The sequence below is a fragment of the Folsomia candida genome, unplaced genomic scaffold, assembly GCF_002217175.1.
Source record: "Folsomia candida strain VU population unplaced genomic scaffold, ASM221717v1 Fcan01_Sc037, whole genome shotgun sequence".
NCBI classification, from domain to species: domain Eukaryota; kingdom Metazoa; phylum Arthropoda; class Collembola; order Entomobryomorpha; family Isotomidae; genus Folsomia; species Folsomia candida.
In genome coordinates this window covers 1,191,597-1,203,715 of record NW_019091229.1, presented here as the reverse complement: position 1 = coordinate 1,203,715, position 12,119 = coordinate 1,191,597, and the positions used below count along the sequence as shown (strand labels likewise).

The 12,119-nt window shown below is 35.3% G+C and overlaps 1 long non-coding RNA gene across 1 annotated transcript; it reads right to left on the bottom strand.

The window, feature by feature from the left end:
- Positions 1 to 4,593: 4,593 nt before the first annotated feature.
- LOC110861100 lies at positions 4,594 to 7,010 on the bottom strand. Its single transcript, XR_002549026.2, has 3 exons — positions 6,790 to 7,010; positions 4,796 to 6,716; positions 4,594 to 4,711 (listed from the first exon to the last, which is right to left on the bottom strand). It is a non-coding gene; the product is annotated as an uncharacterized LOC110861100 (long non-coding RNA).
- Positions 7,011 to 12,119: the final 5,109 nt, after the last annotated feature.

The following is a 12,119-nucleotide window of genomic DNA, read 5'->3' as shown; positions in this document are numbered from 1 at the left end:
TCATTCGACGTTATTAAGAAACGAGTTACACGTGTATCTTCAGTCCGTAAAATTCGTTTCTTTAAATTCCAATGTCTCATTGCACTACTGTACTGTATCACACTTTTAACCAATTTATGCTTCGGACCTCTCACAATTCTCCAAAAATTTCAAGGTTTCCCGTTATTTGCCTTGTACACGGGTGAAGTTGTTCTCTGGTGGAACTTTGATCTTGATCCGACCTATATGCAGATCATAAACCCATTCTTATCTCTAGAACAAACTAAGTTGAGAGGTAAGAATATATGTATTTATGGTACGACGAATTTAAGTACATAATTAATTTGCCGAAAGCCAAGCAAAATAAAACTCTTCAAAAACGTCAAGTTTTACTGAAAACGAAAAATGGTTACGAGCTGCATAATTGTTTCATGCATGCCAGTTGTTAAAATCTTGATTCAATGCAAGTCTGACACGTACAATGTGTGTATTTATGTATACTAGAGTTTCATGATGGGTTCAGATGAGATTTATTTCATTCGAATGTTATCGGGTTCAAATTCCATTCTCAACATTTTAGATTTTGTAAAACAGTCAAAATATTCTAATTCTTCGATAAATTTCATATAGAATAAAATATGATAGTTTATTTCGCAGCTGCATAGACGCTGAATAAATACATAGTTTGATATTTTCGTTTTCTTTAGGAGCTGGTCCAAGTCATTGCGCCACTCGAACGAAAAGAATGGAACAATTTATCAGGCTTCTTGCCATTTCAATGGTTCTGGTTCCAACACTACAATTAGTTCTCTTGCAAAATCGCCCTTGTACTCCACCCTACATTATGTCCATGTTTTCCGAATGCGACGGAAATAATATAACATTTAAACCGTTCCACCTGGCCGTAGCTGTAATCGAAACATGGATGGCCTTGTACATCACGGTGGGGGCCACACAATCTAGCAATTTCGCATTTTTTGCACCAATTGAATGTCTACTCACGTACTTGGAAATATTAAAGGGGTAAGTCTCCCAAGTTCTTTAGAACGTTATTATTGGGTTCAAGTATTTAGTTCGGTATCAAATCTGAACTACGAATTTTACAAATCTATGACATAATTTACAGGAAAATATTAAAATCCCACACCCCTCAAGAAATCTGTGATAGCATCCAATTGTACAGAGCAATTTTCACCTTGGAAAAAACAATGAACAAAATTCTTCAATATCGCATGGTCCCGGCGATGATTATATTTCCCCCTGCGATTCAAATCATGACGCAGTACGTGAGTATCAAACTCCACTCGGAAATCCCGATGCCTGGATTTCTAGTGTATCCCATTCTCTGGATGGATTGCGTTATCTGCAGTGTCCTCATCTTCTCCATATCGGCCGGGGTCAACACGGAATCTGAGCGTCCTGCGATCAATGAAGATAAAACTGGCCCAAACTCGTGGAAATAAACGTCCCGCCAAGAGACTTCTTGCTGCCTGTGGGACAATGAAGGTCAGGTTTGGCTCGAACCATATCGACCGAGGGACCCTGTTTAATCAACAAAATTTCTGACTCCACCGTGGATCTGATTCTGATAAGTGGCAATGCCAAATTGAGTACGGCAAGTTTGTTGAAATAAATGGGCACATAGTTTATGTTTGATAATTAATAGTTTTTTTTTAAATTTAAGTTAAGAATGTAGTAAATTGAGAATCTGCAGAAAATTCAGAAACCTAAGAAAACTCCCTTCCAAGAAAGTTCAGCAACAATACAGAATCGGAAAGATAGGTTTCATTTAAAAGCTGTCGGTTGGCAGTACCATTTCGATTGTGTAGCAGTATTGATGCAAAAAATGAAAATGCAGTTTCCACAAGCGTGCTCATAGAGAGAGATACTTCTAACGTTACAACGGTTAGCATAAATATGTACATAAGGTTTCAAAAAAAATTCCAGTTCGAGTTTTCATCTAAATACTTACCCATTTGAAATGGGTAAATGGATTTATTTTATTACGGAGGGTGAGCTTTAAGTTTGCAAACTTAAAGGGGGCTTTTGTTTGTATACCTGATTTTAAAGGGACATTTAGTGTATGCAAAAAGTACCTTAGTTGTACCGGTATACATATGTATGTATATAATACATGCAAACCCGATTGATTCGTGGCTAATAAACTTGATCCTCTTCAAATCTATGTATGTGTGGCGTCATGTATCTACAGATATATACTGTATATGATAATGTACATATTATGCGATTGATTATAATTAGATACATAAAATCTATAGTTATTATTATTCTTCGAAAACGTGAAATGCAAATATTTGGGCACGTTTTAAAGTCAAATACTTGACATTGGCCTTCGCTTTCTGGACATGCACGTATTTACATATATGTATGTAAATATCTGTATATATGTAGGTATAAATGAATGAATATGTTTTTCTCAAATGATATTTTCGTTTAAATTAATCTTCTCAAGTTCATTAATGGTAAACCATGTATGCAAAAGGTTGTAATCGACAGCCAACATAAATATCAAACTATGAAACATCAGCATTTGAGAAACCATTTTACCAGTTTGTTTACAACTGGCCTCATTATTAGATAAACAACTCACAATTTAATATTTTATGGCTGCGTAATTATTTATATCTTATAGAGTCTAAAACATGGTTTCCGCTCAATTTATCCGTATCTTTTGGATAAGATTACCTCAATGCAAGAGAAGGTCGGTGGAAGACATCATGTTCACAGTAAACTATCTTTGGCTTCTTGAAATTAATTTGAAAATTTCCAATTTTCTATGCTGCACCCCCTTCTCATTCGACGTCACGAAGAAACGAGTTGTGCGTTTATCTTCAGTCCGTAAAATTCGTTTCTATAAATTTCAATGTCTCCTTGCGCTACTTTACTGCACCGCCCTATTCACCAATTTGTGCCTCGGACCACTCACAATTCTCCAAAAACTTCAAGGTTTCCCGTTCTTTGCGTTGTACATGGGTGAAGTCGTTCTCTGGTGGAATCTTGATCTCGATCCGACCTATATGCAGATCATAAACTCTATCTTATCGTTGGAACAACGATCATACTTGAGAGGTAAGAATGGTATTTCGACAAATTATATTATGTCCTTGGTTTTAGCTAGGATTTGATATCCACTTATCTAACAATTTAAATTTTTACCGATTTAGAAAAAAATAGAAACTGCGCATGATTTTCAGGGTTCGCCACTGGCAAAAAAATAATATAGTTGTTTATGCAAATATTTATATGTTGTACATGTGTAGTTTATTTTCTTTAGAAGTTGGTCCAACTCCTTGCTCAACCCGAACGAAAAGAATGGAACAATTTATCGAGGTACTTGCCATCACGGGGTTTCTGGTTCCAATATTACAATTTCTTCTTTTACAAAATCGTCCCTGCACTCCACCCTACATTATGTCCATGTTTTCCGAATGTGACGTAAAGATTGACACATTGAAGCTGTTACAGCTGGGCGTCGCTGCATTTGAATCATGGATGGCTTTATACATCTCAGTGGCGGCCTCGTCATCTTGCTGTTTTGCATTCTTTGCACCAATTGAATGCCTAATTACGTATTTGAAGATGTTAAGGGGGTAAGAACGTTAGCCTTTGTTCATTAGGTTATGCCTCAATCATCCATTGTTCATGTAAAAAAATCAAGCCCTAAAAATTCTAAAAGGTTATCTGGCAAAATTTGTTTATTTTTCTTATCCGTATAGAAATTTATTTTGCTGTCAGAATTCAAACTTATTGAGATATAAGAAATTATATAGAAACATTTGCTCAGGATTTATGTATTTACGTGAAGATTAATGCATTATGAAAAATGATTAATTTACAGGAAAATATCAAAATGCCAAGTTCAACAAGAAATCTGCCATGGCATCCAATTCTACAGAACAATTTTCACCTTGAAAAAAACAATGAATACAATTCTTCAGTATCGAATGGTACCGGCGATGATCATATTTCTACCTTCGGTTCAAATCATGACGTAGTACGTGAGCATCAAACTGCACTCGGAAATCCCGATGCCTGGCTTCCTAATGTATCCCATTCTCTGCGTGGATTCCATAATTTGCGCTGTACTCATCTTCTCTATATCTGCCTGGGTTAATACGGAATCTGAGCGTGTACTTCGATCAATGGAGGTAAAATTGGCACAGATTCGAAGAAATAAACGTCTCGCCGACAGACTTCTTGCTGCCTGCGGGGCAATGAAGGTCAGGTTTGGCTCGAACCATATCGACCGAGGGACCCTGTTCAATGAGCAAAATTTCTGTGCGGATGCCACCGTGAATCTGATCCTGATAAGTGGCAATTTTTGAATGGGCTACTGCGTGCCTTTCACCACAGTGTCGTTTAGTTACCTATTTTTTTGCAAACAGTTGACGCGGAAGGAAAAATTAATTATTTATATATTTGCCAAGTGTATGTACATCCTTACATAATTATTGTTGACACGTTAATCCTCAAGATGCTATAGACGTTTCATGAATAAAATTATTGATTTCTGCATAACTAGAATTATTTGAGAGTTGTGGGTGTGGCTATCTTATTGGCATATATATGTGTGTACATATGTATCAAATAAAATGAATAGAACATTCGTAATTAGTTTATTGTGCTTGAATTTATGTATTTATTATCAGTGTTTAGCTGCTCAACGTGGCAAATTTTTACGTTTCAAGTTGAGGTGGAGATGCATTCTCCGCTGTTAAAAATTGAAAGGATGGTTATTTAGTTCAATTTCTCTAAAAAATACAATGATATATTTGTGTATGCTTCTTTGACTTACTCGTCCCCAACCACCCCGTAATCCAGGCAATACTTATCTGCGCATGCGAAGTAGTCTTGCGGGTCAGCGTAGTCTGACACATCGCCGCAAATTTCAACCAGAGTAGGTGTGGCTGCCACAGATGACAGCACACAAATTGCCAAAACAACTGATAAAAATCCTCTGTTCATGTTTGCTCTGATTGGAGATGGAAATTTGTAGTGATTTGAGTATGCTAGAAGCAGACGATTTTATACCATTTTGAAAAAAAGTAATTTTGTTTTTCACGATGCATCTGGTGTTTTAATGTTGACCTCCAATTTTATAAATTGCGGTAGTGGACCGTTCATAATGCTCGTTATCAAACTGTGACACACGTTTTGTCGCCAAGATAAAGTACGCGAACTTTTACAGAAATTGAGAATTCTGCGAAACTACACCACTGCAAGTCTCAAAGTCTCCCGTTCGAATAACGTGAGGCAATTTGAGACTGACAGTGGCGTAGTTTCTCTATTTCTATAAAAGTTCAACCCATACGCGAATGGAGAGTATATAACCAAATTTGGACAAGGGCAGCACCTGGGAAATGTTCTCGGACTTTCAAACTGCCCCATAAAATCCATGACATACTTCATGTACTACCCCAAACTTTGCGATAAATGGATCTCTGCAAACAAAATTGATGGTGACTTTGATGAGCAGCGCTACTATTAACTTTGGCATGAAAAATAATATTATGTAAAGATAATAATAATAATAAATAATACTACAAATTAACCTTCTGCCATACTTAAGTACTTAATGTATTCTGTACAACTGTGGATTACTTTATTATTGTACTAGAATGATAATTGCTTGAGATTTTGATGACATTAGATAAAATCGAGTTGATACATTTTGTAAACATTTAAATCAAGCTTTATGTGGTCGTAAAGAAAATTGTTGGCAACATACATATGTTGGACTGGAGTAATATAAATATAAATATAATCAACCGATAATAAGCCGAGAAATATAATCAACAAATAACTAATCAAGATAAGATGGCATAGCGGTAAGTACATACGTGAAGAGGCCGACATTCACCCAAAAACGATGGTCGCATTCTAGCGGAAATTTACGTGAAGCGCATGTTTTTGTATAAATGAATAGAATATGTACATACTTAATTCTGTAAAAATCAGATCAGAAATTCTAGAAATGTATTTCCAACCTTCATCGCTTTTGACTTATATAAAATGAATGAAAAGTCAAATTTCGGTCTTGAAACAATATTTATAACCTTGAAATAGTTATACTATGTAGTACAATAAATTTCTCCCTGGGTGTGTATATAAATGCGTGTTTTCCGTATAAAGAATTTCGTCAAAACAAGAATAACAATTATTTAATTTATCAAATACTTAACTTATTTGTAGAGCACTCATAATGCAACATAAGTTGTACATACAGAAGTACTTTTATTGACAAGAATTATAATTATGACTAATTCATAAAAACGTGATATTTAGTAACAAACTAATGAGATCATCCAACCTTCAAGTATGTACGTACCTAAGTTCGGAATTAAACAGACCTCAAATTAACGTATACGTTAATACATACATGTATTCATTTACATACATATATACGTAAATATGTACATATGCATATTTAGAAATTAAAAAACAATGGTACTACAAACATCAACGCGACTAAATTCTAAAACCCATATCTGCCTTTGTCCAAGAGACCAACAATTAGCAGACCAAATGTAATTGTAAAATTTAGCAACGCTATTCCAACCACGATAAACGCCATGGGAGACAACTTCCATAAAAGGATGAACCACGAGATAACTAAAACTGTCACAGTGAACGGTTTGATAACCACGATTGTGTCGTCCACCCAGTAATAAAAGCGGTTTGTACACTCTGAAATCCCCATTTTTCAATTTTGGAATCTGCAAAAATAATGACAATTTATAAAACCGCGTCTTAGCAATTCTACCCTAAAGAAAAATTCGGAAAACTTACATGTCAAAGGTTAATCAAACTATTTACGCCACTTACACAATGTACATTAACCCACAATTTATGTATGTATGTATGTATATATTTACATGAAAATGATTCACTTGAAGCCTCTCGTACAAATGAATGAAAACTGATCCTAATTTATTAAAATCGTACTTTTAAGTACACAACTTCTCATGCACTTCAGAGTCAGAAAGCTAGGGATGAAAATCATGGTGCTATTGTTGTTGTTTTGTTGCATATATTTATCCTGAGCTTAATGCAACTAGTATCAACAATGCATACGTGCCTCTTTACTGTGAAAACATACATACGTCATAACATACATAACATTAATTAAGTCTGTTTCTCAGTTAACTCGTTTATTGGGTGTCTACGCAAGCTAAATACATACGTATGTATGTATTTATGCACATACTTATGAAAAGTTGACATTGTAAACATTAGGTCCAGACGTACATATGTATGTACATATGCGCTTAGGTAATAAACCTCTTTTCGTAACAAAAACTTGTTTTCAACTCATACAGAGATCTGCTTAAAAACCTGAACATTGGCTCAAATCATAATGAATCATCCAGTAAACATATACCTACTACCTTTAATTACGGATCTTATATACCTATTACCTATGCATTTCATACGTACACTTTCCTAAAAGTTGATCTATACAAGTTACTTGTTTTTTTTATATATTCAAGATAGCTTATTTGTCTCAGATATATAATGTTAATACTTTAGGTAAGGCTTTGCGTAAGTATTTTTTTACAGTTTTAGATGCAAAATATTTTTTCTCTGCTTTATGACAATGCCGAGAAGTAAAATTCAGATGAATTTTATGTACACTATCTGATTTTACTACATATGTACGTGTAATTAAGATGTGAAAGTATGACCCTATAGTAAAACGATTTAATGATGCCCGATTAATTCATTGCTAGATAATCAAGTCCTCCCACTTGTTCCTAAACTTTACATATTTATTTCTACGTTTTATGTGAATGACAAAGGCATGGATGAATGTGTGGCTTTAACGGTTAGCTACATATTATGTTTTATTTGATTACTGTGACATACATAAACAGTCACCTTGAAAACATGCAAATATTTATACACGTTTTAAAGTCAAACAATTGGCATTGGCCTTCTTTTCGCGTTCTAATAATCCTAAACAAACACTTTAATACATAAATCCAGTATTTAAATGGTATCTGGCGGCACTCATATACATATGTATGACTATACCAAAGTGGTATTGATATTGATAGGTAATAAGTTGTAGAAATAGCTCAGTATAATAGCTTTACCGTATCGATAGCAAAATTTTACCCACGGGAGTAGCTTAAACACCAAGCGGTAGCAATTTTAATACCCAGAAATCAATGCTTGCGTGACTACATATACCAGATATCTAAGCGTATAAACATATACATATTTAATAGATAAACAACTTACAGCTTAATATTTTATGTATACTTCTTTATATCTCAAACTCTCAAACATGGTTTCCGTTCAATTTATCCGTACATTTTGGATAAAGTAACTACTATACAAGACAAGTTCGGTGGAAGACATAATGTTCACCGAAAACTATCTCCAACTTCTTAAAATTAACTTGAAAATTTCAAATTTTTTGTGCTGCACCCCCTTCTCATTCGACGTCACTTCAACGCGAGTGACACGTGTATCTTCAATCATTAAAATTCGTTTCTTTCAATTCCAATGTCTCCTCGCGTTACTTTACTGTACCGCACTTTTCACCAATTTGTGCCTCGGACCACTCACAATTCTCCAAAAATTTCAAGGCTTCCCGTTCTTTGCATTGTACAAGGGTGAAGTCGTTCTCTGGTGGAATCTTGACCTCGATCCGACTTATATGCAAATCATAAACTCAATCTTATCGTTCGAGCAACAGACTTACTTGAGAGGTAAGTAACAATGCATGAGATTGCGACGAATAGATTAACATTGCGTCAAGAAAAGCAATTGATAGGTGAAAAAAACTCTTCAATACGCTTAAGTTTTATTCAAATAAAATTGGTACAAAATAAATGTTTTTATGATAATCTTAAGAATCTTGATGTTATTTTCTTGGGTACAAAGTTATGTATTTAAAATTAATATGCACCAAAAAATCTGAAGCGTATCTTTGCGTCTTGAATCAAGACTCTTGATATCCGCTTATCAAATAGAAACATTACTGAAATTTGCGCCCACATAGGAAAAATTAGAAGCTATATGATTTTAAGCCTTCACACCAAAAATAAAAATTAGGATAACATAGTTTGATATTTTCCTATTCTTTAGGAGCTGGTCCATCTCCTTGCTCTACGCGAACGAAGCGAATGGAACAATTTATCAGGCTTCTTGCTATTTCGGTGATTCTGGTTCCAATACTACAATTCATTCTATTGCTAAATCGTCCCTGCACTCCGCCCTATATTATGTCCATGTTTTCCCAATGTGATGCAAACATTGACAAATATAACGCAGTCCAAATGGTCGTCGCTATATTTGAATCATGGATGGCTTTATACATCTCAGTGGCGGCCTCGTCATCTTGCTGTTTTGCATTTTTTGCACCCATTGAATGCTTAATTACGTACTTGAAGATGCTAAAGGGGTAAGAACGTTAGCCTTTGTTCATTAGGTTCGGGCTCAACCAGTGTTCATGTAAAAAATTCAGGCCCTCAAAATTCTAAAAGGTTATCTGGCGGATTTTCTTTATTTTTATTACTTTATCCTGCACATGCAGAAATTTATTTTAGTTCCAGAGTTCAAAGTTGCTAATAAGTTACATAGAAATATTCACTCGTCGAAGCCCACGTTTTTTATGAACATCATTAAGGTACCAAATTCTAATTTACAGAAAAATATCAGAGGTCCAACTTCCCGAAGAAATCTGTGATGGGATCCAATTCTATAAAACAATTTTCACCTTGGAAAAAACAATGAACAAAATTCTTCAATATCGAATGGTCCCAGTGGTCATCATTTCTCTGCCTACGATTCAAATCATGACGCAGTACGTGAGTATCAAACTCCACTCGGAAATTCCTATGCCTGGCTTCCTAATGTATCCCATTCTCTGCGTGGATTGCATAATTTGCGGTGTGCTTATCTTCACGATTTCTGCCTGGGTCAACACGGAATCTGAGCGTGTTTTGAGGTCAATGAAGGTAAAATTGGCACAGATTCGAGGAAACAAACGTCTCGCCGAGAGACTTCTCGTTTCCTGTGGGGCAATGAAGGTCAGGTTTGGTTCGAACCATATCGACCGAGGGACCTTGTTCAACGAGCAAAATTTCTGTGCTGACGCCACAATTCATGTGATCCTGATAAGTGCTAATCACTGAATGGAGGAGTGTAGGGTTGCCCAAATAAATGGGTACAGTTGTATTTACAGTCAATGGAAAAAGTATTGGCAACCCCCACGCCAGCTAAATAAAATTGGCTATAACCATGGAATGCATCATACAATTGGCATGAAAATGTGTACCCATTTAGCAAATATAATGTAGTTTTCGATAATAATCATGATTTATTACTTAAAATTAGATAAACACAGTTTTTAAATAATTTGTTGGAAAATTTGCAAAATTTACCCGCAAAAAGTATTGGCAACCCTTAACTTAAAAAATCATAAATCAAAGAAACGCCAATTTTATTATGACAAAATGCTTCTAGTATTACGTAGCACCTCCCCTCGACGCAATACGAGCAAAAATACGTCGTGGAATTGATTCAACAAGTTTCTTTATAACGCTTTTCTATATGGCTGCCCACACTTCCTTCGAACTTTTGACAAGCTCGTTTTTCGAAGAGTGGTTTCCCACCAGTCCCTCTTTTTTCAACTCGGACAATCAGAATCACATCGGGAGACTGTGCAATCAACGAAAGAAGCTTAACCTTTTCGATCTCCAAAACCTTGCATCGTTAAATTGGCTACATGTTTGGGGTCACTGAATTTTCGGAATATAAAATTCCTTCATAGGTCAGATTTTTATCAAATAATTTCAAATTATCGTTTAGAATGATTATTTGGACCTCATTGGTCATGATTCCATCGATAATGACCAGCTACCTACGCCACGACCTAGTCATTTAACCCCAAACCATAATCGCTCCTCTTCTGTGTTTAGCTGTCATACGAACATATTCGTTTTTGTGAGCCTATTATGGCATCCGCCAGACTTGAACCATTCAATTGGCTCCGAATAAGTAAAATATGCTTATGTCAGACCAGCAGAACCTTTTTCATTCATTGGAAGTCTATTCAGGGTGGTATTTAATCCATTCCAATTCATTGAGTTGGTTCGTTTTGGGGACCCTCGCGTCAGTCGGGCTTCTGGACCCTGAAACCCATGGCATGATTTTTGATTGATCACAATATTGCATGATATGTTGACGCCACAGTTGGTTGTCAAATTCAACATGGTTTTGGGAGCTGAAATCTTCCGATCTCGAGTGATAATTTGCTTGATTCATCAGTGGCTCGTGGGCGTAGTTGACTTTTTTCTTCCGCACCATGGAAAAGTAGAAACTGAGATTGTCATTTTATATTTCTTGGCTACGTTTTCAATAGTAAATATGGAAAAGTATGTTTTCTCTTTGAATTTTCGATAAGAACGCTTTTTTGTGAAAGAGACATGATTATTTCTCGCGGCGCCAATACAGCTCGTTAGGTGTCGCCATTATGGCCCTAGACAACACAAATGTAGACTTAAACTGTAGCTAACGTCATATTTGGTCACCTAATTAACTTACCGTAATGAAGTGTGGTAGCTGATTAGGAAAATTGCTTCGCGTAATTAATTTGGCCACATGTTGCCAATACTTTTTGCGGGTAAATTTTGCAAATTTTCCAACAAATTATTTGAAAACTGTGTTTATCTAATTTTAATCAATAAAACATGACTATAATCGAAAACTACATTATATTTGCTAATGGCCTACAAATTTTCATGCCAATTGTATAATGCATTCCAACGTTACAGCCAATTTTATTTAGCTGGCGTGGGGGTTGCCAATACTTTTTCCATTGACTGTATGTTTAATAAATAAGTGTGATTATAATTGTTTAAGGAATATAGAAAATTTGTCGGGAAATATTTAAATCTTGTCTAAATTAATAAATTATTTATTATCCAGAAGCCACTAATATGTATTCTGGAAGTTTCATTATGAAACCATTGGGCGATTCATAATACCCAATAAGGAAAGTACATATGTAATTTACTAAATTTTACATTTAAGGTTCCCCTACGCTGTAAAAATTCGGTAGTCTCGATACTAAATAGTGTATACAGTGTCGGACAAAATTGAACGTC